The sequence below is a fragment of the Lagopus muta genome, chromosome 3, assembly GCF_023343835.1.
Source record: "Lagopus muta isolate bLagMut1 chromosome 3, bLagMut1 primary, whole genome shotgun sequence".
NCBI lineage: Eukaryota > Metazoa > Chordata > Aves > Galliformes > Phasianidae > Lagopus > Lagopus muta.
In genome coordinates, this window is record NC_064435.1 from 39,659,694 (window position 1) to 39,674,264 (window position 14,571).

Consider the following 14,571-nt stretch of genomic DNA (forward strand, 5'->3'; position numbering starts at 1 on the left):
AAAACATCGGTATGTTATCAACATCATTTTTCTCCCAAAGCCAAAACAAAGCATCATACCAACAACTATGAAGAAAATCAACTCCATCCCAGCTGAAACCAGGACAGACATGATCCAAGGGCATGTCAGTTATCTTGCCCAAGTCAGTTATCTTGTACCAAAGCTATGAGTGGAAGTTCACCATTTGATTCATTGGTGGAGCTGGACATGGAGTGTATGGGAACTGCTGAGTCACGGCCTGAACCTCTGATTGATCACCTGAGGCGAGCACTGAGTCAGCCAGAGGAGCACAGGTGAAGGCAATTCACCTGTGCTGCCAGAAGGGGTGGAGCCTGGCTCCACCTCTCCTAGACCTATTTAAGAGCTGGCTACCAGTAGGGACAGTTCTTGTCTGGAGATCCCTCCTTCTGGTGTTTTGTGGTGAGCCCAACATAAGGGTAAGCCTTCCATTTATTCTCTTTTGTTATCATAATCTACTTTGCCTAACTCTCTTGTTTATTTTGTGATTGTAACATCTTGATATCCATTGGTTATGCATGGAGAAATTCTCTTTTGTGTGTGTATGTGGAAGACTTTAACTTCTAATAGGTTGATCAGAAAGCAGCGTGTAGAGTTTGGCTGCTCAGGTTTTCTTCAAACTTTTTCTTAATGCCATCCTGAGAGAAGGATTCAAATATCATTATGTTCACTGCTTTTCTTTTAATACCAGCTTTGGCTGACCTACCTGCTTAGTCTTTGAGGTTTTGCTATGTTACATGCTGTTTCCAGTGCTACTACCATTAAAAAAAAAAAAGTAATTCACAGAATTCATAAGAAACTTGGATAAAACTTTTGGTGATCTAAGTAGGCTACTTCCTTTACTTTCTTTCCAGTGGTGATAATGCAACAGGTGCATTTAACCATAGTTAAATACCACAGTACCATATACTCCTTGGTGGGCCAATGGCATCCTGGCCTGCATTAGAAATAGTGTGGCCAGCAGGAGCAGGGAGGTGATCATCCCCCTGTACTCAGCACTGGTGAGGCTGCACCTTGAGTACTGTGTTCAGTTTTGGGCCCCTCACTACAAGAAAGACATTGAGGCCCTGGAGCGTGTCCAGAGAAGGGCAACGAAACTGGTGAGGAGTCTGGAGCACAAGTCTTATGAGGAGAGGCTGAAGGAGCTGGGATTGTTCAGTCTGGAGAAGAGGAGGCTCAGGGGAGACCTCATTGCACTCTACAACTTCCTGAAGGGAGGTTGTGGTGCAAAAGGGTCTGGCCTCTTCTCCCAGGCAAATAGTAGGACCCGAGGAAATGGCAAGAAGTTATACCAGAGGAGGTTTAGGTTGGATATTAGGAGAAACTTTTTCTCTCAGAGGGTGATCAGGCACTGGAATGGCTGCCCAAGGAGGTGGTGGAGTCGCCGTCCCTGGTAGTGTTCAAGAGGCGCCTGGATGAGGAGCTACGAGAGATGGTTTAGTAGCTTGTGGCACTGATAGGAATGGGAGGGTGGTTGAACTAGATGATCTTGCAGGTCCTTTCCAACCTTGTGATTCTGTGATTCTGTGATTGACTGACTTTTCCTGACAATTAGTTCTTGAAAGTAAAAATTTGTTCATGTAAAAAGTTTTTAGAATGTGGTGCTGAGTATCTGTGAATGTAAAACCAAAAGGTGTTTAGAGCTAGAGAAAGTGAGTTGCAAATAGTGAATGTTCTGATTCTGTTGCTACACATATGCTAAAGTGTATTTGAAAAAAAAAAAAGCAAGAAAAAAACCTATTTTGTTTCTGTGAAATTCATGAAGAGAGAAAATGATTAATTAAAATATTAAATGTGCCATGAAAATTTTGCCAGACTGAACTCTGACCAAACAAAAATTGTGCAGTGATATTATATCACCCGCATATATACGTGTGTAAAGTTATCCAGAGATATAGCTAGCAACCTCTGTAAGAGAGGTGTCAGCAGGACTTGAAATAAGGACATTTCTACTGTGCGAGCTGTAGAATGAAGTCTTTTATCTGGGAACAGGAGGAAGCTTTGCAAACTTCTATGTAGCCACAGCAGAGAAACAGTTGGCTAGAAACCTAGTATGCTGTCTTTGTGTGGGTTACAAGCCCCTGACTATAATTCTTATGGAAATTATTTTTATCTCCTTCAGAGGGAAAATGTTTTGGAAACTCCCTGTGGTTTTCTCACACAGTTGGTTCATTGCATGGATTACTCCTGTAGTGTTTTGGGCTCTGAGACTCTAAACTGAGCTGTGATTCTATATCTATCTGCATTTCTTTCTTTCACTGCTTTTTTATTTCTCCAACCCACATTTTTCCCCACTGGGAACTAAATTGTTTCATATTTTTCATTTGAAGCTAAGGCTCCTTAAATGACTGCTATTGAGTTTTTCCAAATCAGGTTCCATTAGCAGAACAAAAATGAAAACAATTCCTGCTGTGACAAACCTTAAGAAATGGGTTGTGTAATGAAACAAGAGAATGGATGATTGACAGTCAAGAATTCAGTTGGCTTTAGCCCATTTAACACAGCCAGGATGCATATGAAAAAAAAATCAGGAGCAAATTGACTTCCCTGTCTTTCTCAGCATTATCAAACTATCAGTTTTCTGTACCAAGGTAAATTATAAAATCACGTTTAGGGTCTTTGATAGTATATGCTCCTGACAATGAAACAAAAATGGCTAATGTTCTTTCTTGGAGTTTAAATACCAAAATGAACTTCAAAGCCACTATTGCCAGTTTGGTGATTACAGACTAGGGCACAATCGATAACAGGGAAGGGAGAAGAATTATTATGGATTTGGAAAAAAGCGCTAGGAATAGTAGACTACTAGAGTAGTACTGTCATAGCAGAATAGGAGGAATGGTAAAGGTGCCCAAGAATTTCTGCAAAAAAAAAAAGCTGCATGGTGCCAGCTGGGCTCTTTAGCTCTGGCTTGCTGCCAGGGTTCAGAACATCAGAGGGGCCCTGCAGAGCCACTTTGGCACATGGCTCCTGTAGCAGCCAGTGCTTTATGTGCAGAAGAAGGCTGACAGGTGTTGCTGAAGCACAGCACCTGCACAAGGAGCAATCATGTACTTCCCTGAACTTGACCTCACAGAACATGTATCATGATGGACTGTGGTGCTAATGTGAATGAAAGGCTGTTCAGGCTTGTGGGAGTTAGGCAGTTTGGATCACCTCACACAACTTGCTCTGTGACCTCTGGTATCTGCATGTGGCTTTCTATAGCTCCAACAGGCTCTGTATGTCTTCCTTGGATGTTCACTTCCCCAGATCATCTAGGCTGTAAAGCACATGGAGAAACATTAGTTCTGTGAGTTATCAGTATAGGTCTACTGCAGACACAGATAGTAAACCTGGATTGACCATGTCTTTAAATGTGAAATGTGTGAAATGGTAAGAACACCTTGTCAGTGTGCTGCTTTTTATATGAATGTGTCAGGAACATCACTGCAAATGTTCTGGGGTTCAAAAAAACTATCAATTTTTAAACAGATCTGAATTCTTAGATTAAAACTTGTGATTTTTATGGAAGTCTGCCTTAAATAGTCACTTAAAACAAGTGGGTAGCAGTGGCTACTAGGTAACTGAAAAGAGTTGTCTGGACTTTCATAAAGTCCATAGCCCTTTAAACTAATATATAATCTGTTGAAATGACCCACAAAATAGTGTGTAGGATTTTTCAAGGAAGTACTTGATAATTTTTTTTTGTAGATAAGAATACAGTACTGCTAGTGGAGATTAGCAGTTGAATAGGAAAGAAATTATATCTGGAAGGGGCACAGATTTGTCAGTCCTGAAGGCTTCTAGAAAGGGTTCACTGTCAGTACTAAATGTCTGTCCTAAAGCATGTTCTTATGGGATCTCTGGGTATGCAATCATAGATCCACTCAGCTTTCCTAGGCACTGAACGCTTACTTAAAATGGACATAGAGATAGGAGGAGAAGAAAGCTGGCAGGATTTCATAGAACAAGGCCCCTTTTTTTTTACCCTAGTGTAAGTTATTATCTGCCATGCTTTGAGTGCTGGATCCTAGCATTCAGAATCAGCCCTTCATTACCTTTTAACTTGTCTGGAGCACAAACCTTATGAGGAGCGACTGAGGGAGCTGGGATTGTTTAGTCTGGAGAAGAGGAGGCTCAGGGGAGACCTCATTGCACTCTACAACTTCCTGAAGGGAGGTTGTGGTGTAAAAGGGTCTGGCCCCTTCTCCCAGGCAAATAGTAGGACCAGAGGAAACGGCCAGAAGTTATACCAGAGGAGGTTTAGGTTGGACATTAGGAGAAACTTCTTCTCTCAGAGAGTGGTCAGGCACTGGAATGGCTGCCCAGGGAGGTGTTGGAATCGCCGTCCCTGGCAGTGTTCAAGAGGTGTCTGGATGAGGAGCTGCGAGAGATGGTTTAGTGCTTGTGGTACTAATAGGAATGGGAGGGTGCTTGGACTAGATGATCTTGCAGGTCATTTCCAACTTTGTGATTCTGTGAAGAGAGAAGTTGTCTGACCTGCACTGAAAATTCCATTTTCTGATTTTTGGTAATTTTTTATTTTGGAATAAGAAGTGATTTTTTTTTTTTTTAAAGCCTCATCCTGCATGCTTTTGGCTAGAGGAAGAATCAAAAGATTTTGATCTGAGGAAAGATGAATAGTGTTGCTGTTTGGTGAGCTGGTGTAGATGGCACTTACGTGGTTTTGTTAGTACTCAGCATGTTTTGTGTTGATAGGACTTTTGGATAGCTCTGGTCTCAGATAACTGGCCCATAAGATTTCTATCTTGAAAACAAAAACATTCACATCTCTCCTCATACCCCTGGAAATATTACTGCATTGATTTAAAAAAATAATAAAATAGAAGGCCACAGAAAACTGAGCTGCCAGTAACACCACATGCTCTTCTCAATCTGGAGGATGCAACCTTAAAGAAAACTGCAGCACTTCTTTCTCAACCACCTATGCTAGCCTGACAGGAAACAGGACCAGTAATCAAAGGTAGGACTACAAAAGGAAAATATGTGGGAACCACCAACCTAGATTATTAAAATACTTTTTCCCTTATAATTGTATAGATATACCTTAAATTCAGCCTTAGAACCTTCTAGTTTGATAGCCAAATACTATAAGGGAGAAGACTTAAGAGTATCTTATAAAGTTTTGTATTAATCTGTGAGCGTAACCATAAACAATGTATATTTCCATTTACCACTTCTAGCATTTCTTGGGTCATGCTAGAGAGTGTTACTTCTCTTTAAGCCCTAATATTTCATACATCTCTTTTTCAAGGTTAATTTATATTGCCAGATGGACACATGCAGCCCTTGATTACAACACCAGCGTATTATTCATACAATTGGACTACTACTGTTCTTCTTAGGGAAGTACTCCACAATCTAATGGCACTACTAAAAACTATTCCATAAACAGCCCTTCTATTGATTGCTCCATTTCACTGAAACAAGCTTCATAAAGAATTCTTCTGTCTTTAATTGCCATTTAAACTTTTATAACAATACTAATTTTTGTCAGGCAACTGTACCCACTAGAGTCTTCAACATAAATTATAAGAGAATTAGGAAGTAATTTAAAGAAAAGTCTAACCAAAAGGGAGGAAATTGTTGTTCTTATTAGCCCAATGTCATTCAGCTGGTACTTTGATATACAATACCTGCAGCAAGAATGGAGGAAAAAGTTTTGCCCTGAGCATGCAGTGCCGGTGGTTCTTTATAAAGGAGGTATGTGGAACCACCTGCGTGCTCTGACCTCTGAGCTTTGGCACTGCTTTTGCCGCTTCCTCCTATATTCCCACATCGGTATGTTTTACTGTTTGCTTGGGTTTTTGTAGGTTGTGGGGGAACATCTTGTATGCAAGACTTTTTTCTCAAAAACCCAAACTAGTTAGGGTGAAGTGGAATCAAGCTTATTGTTTGGATCTTAATAATAATCTAGACAGGAAACAGCCACTGAACTGCACAGGTAGAAGTGTTGCTTGGCAGTAGAAGCAGAGCAGGACTTGCCTTGAAAACTTCCTAGTCAAACAGGTTTGCAGCTATCTGTCATAAATATCTCCAGGATTAGAGAGGACTGTTTTAGGTATCAATTTGGGATTTGGGAACCTTGAATTCTAACCAAGTCCTTCTGGAGGATTTCCTAAACCCCACAGCAGATATTTATTTCAACTAATTACAGACAATCTGTTTTGGAAAAAATGAGTATTAGTGCAGGACTGAAATGTAGTAGAAGTCACATCTGAGTGTCTGTGAAATATGCCCCTTTCTATATCATAAATTTGGTCTCATTATTTTAAAAGAAACCTGAAGTCACCCAATGACTTTCAAAATCCACAGAAATACAGCTTCTGGCAGTCAGCATCTTGTCTCTTTTTTTTTTTCTAAAGGTTTTTTTTCTGCTAATAAATATTAGCTCGCTGAATGAAAACAAGGCAAACATAAGAACGCCTCTACTTCAAGTGATTAGAGCAATCAGGCATGTCCTGAAACCTCCAGACTGCAGCATAGGATCTACAAAAAGCCCATCCAATGGAAATGAAGATGTTAGCCTAATCTGTGATATTACCCACATCACACTTGGTGCTTCTTCACAGGTATGCCTGCAAAGGAGATCCAAACTGGTACTGTTTTTACAAGTCTCCACTCCACCAAGTTAGAAAAAAAATATTGTGGAAAAAAACCAGAAAGCCTAAAATACTATGTGTTCTTGAAAAAGAAGAAAAAAAGACTACTAGGAATTAACTTTCACACTACTAGTATAAATAAGGAAAGAGATCTAGAATTCCAGAGTAGTGTTTTATTTTTGTGTGCATGTTTCATGCAATGTCTAACAATTATTAAGGATAACAGTTGAATACAGCTGCCTAATAATAAATCAGGAGTGAATTTTACAGAATCTTTACAGATTTCATCAGATTGTGTATTATAATACTTAACATGAAATCGTCTCCAACTGAGATGATTTATAAGCACAAATAACTACTCTGAAGGAAGCGAAGCAATGAAGTTTAATGCAGCACATCTAAGAATACAATTATTTTCTCAGGCAAAAAAAAAATGAGTGCTTCCTGCTAAAGAAACTAAGAGCTTCTAATTATCATTAAGATAACAGCATACCATATACTACATGTAGAGATAAAATATGCAAACTTGTGACGATGAACTGTAATTTTATGCTTGGGGAATAAATGCTAACATGTCACTGGAAGAAGTCACAAAGAGAAATTTAAAAAATTAAAGCTTTAAGTTATGTCCAAAGATGTCAGCTTGTTTGTTCTTTTTAGTGTTCTCTGTAGCCAGAAATGAACTTTGTAAGTAGGATGTAAGAATTACTCATCTAGAATAAGACATCAGAATCTCCTTTTTCTCTCCAGATTTCCTCCTGATTCTCCTGTCTTTAATAAACTAAATAGGCACAGAATTATTCCGTGATAAAGGGATTCAAATGTTTATAAAAAGAAATTATGAAATATCTATAAGCTGTAGTTCTATGCGATGGTATATTTAGTTTATTTTGATCAATGAAAGGTGTCTTCACTTTAGAAGTACAGTGCTAATACGCTAAAAGCATTCATTTTTTGAGTAGCCAAGGATGGATAAAGACATTATACCACCAGACAGCAGAATTTGCTCTGATCTGCAAAGTCCATCAACAGAAGTTGTATAGAGGTTGCCTTCTTACCTTTAATACAGATCCTCAATCTCTCTCTCTTAAAAATATCCTGAAAATAACCTTCAACTTCTTTAAAACATAAAGCTTTGGCATTTTGGAGAAACTGTAATGAGCCAATAAACCCAATTTGGAGACTGGTTAGTATCACATAAATTAATTTCCCTGTTAAATGATCAGAGTCACATCCACCTTTTTCACTACCATCTGCCTCACAACAAAGTTGGCACTGTACTCCTTTGAGAGGTGGACTGTAAAAGTGTCGTTTAGAAAAGGCTTATTAACAAAATCCTTCCTAAGTTCCAATTTTCCTGTTCCAGAGTAATGATCACAGACAGCACATATATACCGTTAGCAGGAAGCACTCAAATGTCCATATGGCGTGAAGAGGAAAAAAAGAAAGCTTAGTAAATAGAATGCGTGTATGGCTCTGTACAAATATTCATCTCTTTTTTTTCTTTTTCTTTTTTTTTAATTTGCCTAGGTATTTGATCACAATGACTCTGCTAGTTTTTAGTCGTGTCTATGAAATACAGCACCTGACAGCTGGAGGATTCTTGCCTCTGGATCACATAATCAAGCATTTTGCTACACCTATAAAATGGTGCTGGAACAAGCCACTTCTCCTCAGCTTGCTCTTATTTTTTTTCCCCTCTGTCACCATTCTGATATGTGACAGACATTTAAGGTAGCACCCTTGCCTGTTTCACTTCATTCCCCAGCACAGACAGGTACTTGCCAACACTATGAGAGAGTCTGATGGTGAGGAACATGCAGGGAAACAAATGCATGCTCTGACTCTATGCACAAAGTCTTTGCCACTTCCAGAATTCTCATTTCTAATTTCTTAATTTCCAGGAGCATTCCTCATCATAACAAACCAAAGCTCCAAGAGGGCCTTCCTTAACTGACTGATGGACACTGCCCAGTTTCACTATGGGTAGATGTGGGACATATATCCTCCAGCCCTGAGGAGGAGGTGACGTTCAAGTGTGGATGAGGACTGCAATCCTTTAGAAGTTTCTATTGGGAAATGACGGGACAGCCACGATGTAGCTGCTTTGTGGCAGCAGCAAGATGCTGCTGGATACTCAGGCTTTGGCTGGAAATGCTCCTCTCCTGCTGGGACCACAGAACACCGCCTGAATCAGCAAACAGAGTGAGCTACGCCAGTGCTCTCACGAAGATTCCTTCAGATGATACATGTAAGACAAAGAGCTCCCTGAAACCTGTTTGAATCATAGAATCATATAACTGTTTGAGTTGGAAGGGACCCTGAGAGGTCATCTATTTTTATTTTTCACTCAGAGCGTGGTGATGCACTGGAACAGGTTACCCAGCGTGGTTGTGGATGCCCCGTCCCTGGAAGCATTCAAGGCCAGGCTGAATCTGGCTCTGGGCAGAGCTTGGTCTAGTGGTTGGTGGCCCTGTCCATGGCAGGATTGAAACTAGATGATCTTTGAGGTCCTTTTCAACCCCTGCCATTCTGTGATTCTATGACTCCATGATTCTGTTATTCTGTGATTTATTATCTAGTCCAACCACCCTGCAATGAACAGGGACCTGCAGCTACATCAGGTTGCTCAGAGCCCCATCCAGCCTGACATCGAGCCTCTCCAGGGAAGAGGCATCCACCACCTCTGGGCAACCTGTTCCAGTGCCTTGCCACCCTTATTATAAAAAACTTCTTTCTTATGTCCAGTCCAAATCTCCCTTCTTTTAGTTTGAAACTACTTTTTCTATCACAGCAGACCCTGCTAAAGATTCTGTCCCCTTCTTTCTTATAGACCCCCTTTAAATACTGAAAAGCTGCTCTCAGCTCTCCCCAGAACCTTCTCTTCTCTAGGCTGAACAGCCCCAGCTCTTTCAGATTGTTCTCATAGGAGAAGTGTTCCATCCTTTGGATCATTTTGTGGCCCTCCTCTGGATGCCCACAAACATGTCCATGTCTCTCCTGTATTGAGGACTCCACATCTGGATGCAGTACACCTGATGAGGTCTCACCAGTGCAGAGCAGACCTGCTGGCTTTGCTTCTTTTGCTGCAGCTCAGGACATGGTTTGCTTTCAGGGCTGTGAGAGCATATGACTGGCTTATGTCCAGCTTTCCATCCACTGCTCGTGTCCATCTTGCCATCCCCCAAGTCCTTTTCAGCAGGGCTGTGCTCTGTCCTTACATCTCTCATCTTGTACTGGCAGTGGAGGCTGTCATGACCCCAGTGCAAGACCTTGCACTTGGCTTTGCAGAACCTTTTGAGGTTCTCCTGTGCTCACTGTTTGAGCCTGTCTAGGTCTCTGTCATTGGCTTTCTCATGCCCTATTTCTCGTTTGGGTTTGTCTGCTATTTCCTGTCTGTTTTCTTTCCCTCATCAGTTCAGCAGTTTTACTTACTCTGTGAGCAATGTGAAGCAAGCTGTCTTTGTGGTTTGCTATGAAAACTAGCTTAGTTTAGCTAGTTTTGCTTACCGATTGTTTCGAAGAACAAAAACCTCTGAATGTGGTTTCTAGATTCAGACTTAGAAACATCATTCTTAATTTTTTTCTAATATGTTGTGGGTGAAGATACATAGATATTAAGATGTTCTTTTTATTGAGAAGCCTGTTGTGAAGGTAGCAAAGTTTTAAATTCAGTCAGGGTCCATGATACTGTGTTCCCCTCCTGCCTCGACATCTTCTTTCAGACTGCCAGTTATTCCCAAGGCCTTGCTCGTGCGGACAGTGAGGTGCCAGAGACTGCTCAGGACTGATCACAGAATTGTAGGGGTTGGAAGGGACCTCCAGAGATCGAGTCCAACCACCACTGATGACAATCAATGTTTCTCTGAGATAGATAATGACTACAGCACAGTTTCAAACTGAGCATTTAAAGAAATGGTAGCTGATACCTGGTTCAACAGTGACAGTTGATCATGCGCTAAATATTATGATTGTGAGTCAATCACATTACCCCAAAAATAGTGAGCAGCTCGAGTCCCTTGAGCACTCTTGCATGGCAGCAGGTTGCACAACAGGATTTCCTCTTGAGTAAGGATGCCTCCCACAGTTACACCTGTGCAGAGAGCTCTTGCACCTTGATGTCAGGTTGCCTTGCCTATACTGATCCTCAGTAAACAACTATTCATTTTAAGCTTTGCTAAGGTAATATCTTAGATTGACTGTGCGCAACTAATCCTTCAGACATAAATGATTGATCAAGTCTGGGACTAGAAGTGAATTCAACCCCACTGAGGCTCCTTACTTCTGTGGTTCAAGGAGTTTAGATAGCAAAGGGGTCAGTGCTGAACCTCATTACTCAACAGAAGGGCCTCCTTTGTGTGTCTATTTAATCCTATCCTCTATGCTGTAAATAATCAAGTGTATTCAGCCATTGTGAATCTTGTTAAATTGCTGTTTTCTTTGTTAAATCACATATTATATAAGTAAATATAATCCCTGCTTCTCTTTAACTACTGAAGGATATGATATAGTGTAATTTCCATTCAAGACAGGGCCTTTGATTTTTTTTTTTTTTTTTTTTTTTTTTTTTGCCAGTACTGGGAAAAAGAAAACAACAACAAAAAACAATAAAATGCAGTGACTGGAGAAATATGTTTTTCCATGTAAAAAAAGTAAGAAGTTGAATATTCAGGTTTAAGCACAATTTTATATAGAAGAACAAGAACAGAATGTTACCAGTGTCATTTATTTTGCAGTGAATGACACTGTCTCTTCCTGGGCTGAGATGCCCCTGGGCCACAAGCACTCAAACAAGGGAACAGTACTAACATAATGTACAATTATCATGCTACATTGCTCTTGTTCACTAAGTCTCTTTCAGTTCTACCTTATACAACACAGCCAGCAGCTTTTGTTTATTTTCAAGAATAAGCCTTATTTTCTCCAAATTCTTAAATCATCCGTATTTTTTTCTCCTTATTAATTATAAATTCTGATGTACAAACAGGATTTTTTTCTTGGACTACAATGATTCCTCCATTCAAAAAAAAAATGGGGAAGGGGGAGGGAGGGTAGCAGCAGGGGGAAGGAGAGGGAAGTTAAGGTAAAAACAGTGGAATCTATCTCTCTATCCCATTTTTCCTAGAAACAAGTTCTGTAGTTTTTTGTTTTCTTCACTCATTATATGTGTTTCCTCTGGTTTCTTATAGCTGCTATAAGGATTGGGTTTTAAGAAATTGTTTTATGTTAATCTAGTTAGCAACTTCAAACATTTTGAGCAACAGAACAAGCATTAATGGTTGCATGAGTCAAACTTCCCTTTGAAGACATTTTTAAAACCGTAATATGTATTCTGTTTTTAATCCACAAAATGGAATCCAAGTTACCTGAACATGAATTAAATTAAAGCTACATGATTATAAAGATCAAAAGCTAGATTGCAGAATTATGAGTACTTTCAGATTTCTTCCCAAAAGTAGAAAGAATTGAAAACTTTCTCTCCTTTGAAATTATTCTTGCCAGTAGAACATCTAGAATAATTAAGATATTACAGTTTTTAGCATCTTTTCTCAATGTGCTTATAATCTGAAGATGTATTTATTTCTAGGAGAAGGTACTGTATTGTATAAAATACAATTTTTTTCTTTCCATTTCCATACCCAACAGAGATTTCATCTTGATCATACAACTGGTTTTCTTCCTATTTAAAAATACACATTACAGAACAGCCTAAAAATTTTGGAATCTGGATGCTGAATGTCTTAAAATAGTGCAATCCCCAAAGTACATGTAGTTGCAGTATGGCAATACTAAAATTAGGTAACAATAACAAAAACAAAAATACATTTTCCAGGGTTTTGTGGCTCATTTTGGGTATATGAAACATTCTGGCAATGCTTTATAAGTACTGCTTGCCTTGCCCTTATTTTTTTATTTTTTTTTTTAATCATTCTACAGAAATACTGCCTATATTTCATCCCTTTTGCAGGCTCAGAGCCACTTTACTGTTAATTAAAGCAAAAGCAGTATTTACACTGTACTTTAATACACCTATCAGTGTATCTGAGATCTCAGCTTGTCAGGTGAGTATTAATCTGGTCAGTTTTCCACCATGTGTATGATCACAGAAAAAACAGAAGCCTGCTAGTCTTTTGTACAAGTAAGATTATGTACACAAGACACGTTTTCATTATCACTGAAGAGCTGGAAAAGTGCTCAGGCAGCAGAGCTGGCATGCACTGGGGGTGTGAAGTGCAGAGATCGGCAGCATGGGCCTCACATAAGCATTGCTTTTCAGGTATTCATGAAGCAAGTGCGGAAGAAATAAATGTTACCATTATTTTCTATTAACTGCATGTTGAATGGCATTATGTGTTTCAGCACTTGTGATCTCTTATCTCTGCGTGAAGCCTCATCCCCTGTATGGAAGATAAGATATTCACATAAGGCTACTTTAACATGTTACTGTTGTACTACGCTGGAAAAGATTGCTGATTTTAACGTAAAAAGTTTTTTGTTGACTTCCTTAAAAAACAAATCTAAACCTTTGAAATATCATCAGTTTCTGTATACACACTTTTGGCACAAATACAGAGCTGGTTTTAGGGTAAATTATTTGGTATTCCACAGACGGAAATGAGTGTTGTCACTCCGTATTTTCAGCTGAATGGACAGAAATCTTCAAAGCTGCAGAAGTTACATAATGATATTTAAGATGACATTCTGCTTGGGGTGCACAGTCTTGCACTAGAACAACAAGAAATCTTGCAAGGTTTATTAACCTGACCACAGCTCCATGTAAATTGTGACTCTATTTCTTATGCTCTGAGCACATCCAGACATGATACACCCTGAGTAAGTACATTTTGAATTACAATTATGAACAGAAAATACTCATCTGGAAGAAAAAAACCAAAAAGCAAAAAAAAAAAAAAAATCAAGTAATTTTAATACAGTCAAGTGCTGCAGTACCAGCCATTAAGGTCTAAGGGTGCATTTTGGAGCTCTTTGGATGCTCACTCTGAATGAGCTGTAATGTTGAAGTAGGTCTGCATAAGTTTCTTTTCTGGAGGTAATAATCTCAAAGAATCTAAGAACTTTTTTTTTTTTTCAGGCTTATTTTTCTCAGAACAGAAATGAGAAGAACTTACTTTTATATCAGACCTCCCTTAGACTGTTGGAGTGGGTGTTTTTTTTCTCCTTGTCATCAGTTTCAGCTGTGTTTCTGACCTGCTCTGCTCGGACACCAATATCTGCTCCTCACCCATATTTCCTATGCTGGCTCCAGATGTTCTGTCTTCCTTTTTGTCTGCCCTTTCTTTCACTTAGATATCCTCCCTCTGAGGAGGGTGTGCCCTGGGGCTTCTGACAAAGATGTTATCCCCAAGAAGAAAAGAATTTGGTGTGCTGTAGGCAGGCCAAAAGACTTCCTTTCTCTTCTGACATACAGAAATACACTAATGCATAATGTAGTTGACCAGCTGTACCGTTGCAGTACACACTAGCACACATCAGAGCTTCCTTCTCAACTGTAGTGGAGGACAAGCAGACTTATAAGCACTGTGAGGCAGGCTGTAAAAGCAAACGATAACTCCTACCCAAGCATCAGACATGTGCTCTAAAGAGGTGATTCCTGGGCTGTGCGTATGCCAGGACCTGTAGGTCTTTTAAGCTGTCCACTCACAAGCACGTGGGTCACAAAAGGGCCTATGCAACACACCCTGAAGACAACAAGGTGTGTGCCACATTCAGCATTTTGGTGGTGCCTGCTCAGTATTTTGATTTTCCATTCATGAAGTCTGTGAGCAGGTCCTGGATTACACCAGAGACGCAAAACACCAAAACGGAGCGCTCATAACTTCAACCCAAACCAAGAAATTTTCAAACCTGTCAGAAACCACCTCAGCTTTTCTGAGAATTAGGACATGGTCTTAAGAACTAACAGCAGTCCTCCATCTCATCTGTATAA

The 14,571-nt window shown here is 39.8% G+C and overlaps 1 long non-coding RNA gene across 1 annotated transcript; it reads left to right on the forward strand.

Moving 5' to 3' along the window:
* Window positions 1-407: 407 nt before the first annotated feature.
* On the forward strand, window positions 408-13,799 carry LOC125691327 (uncharacterized). The gene is made up of 4 exons (XR_007376093.1): window positions 408-437; window positions 6,387-6,593; window positions 8,528-8,874; window positions 13,717-13,799. It is a non-coding gene; the product is annotated as an uncharacterized LOC125691327 (long non-coding RNA).
* Window positions 13,800-14,571: the final 772 nt, after the last annotated feature.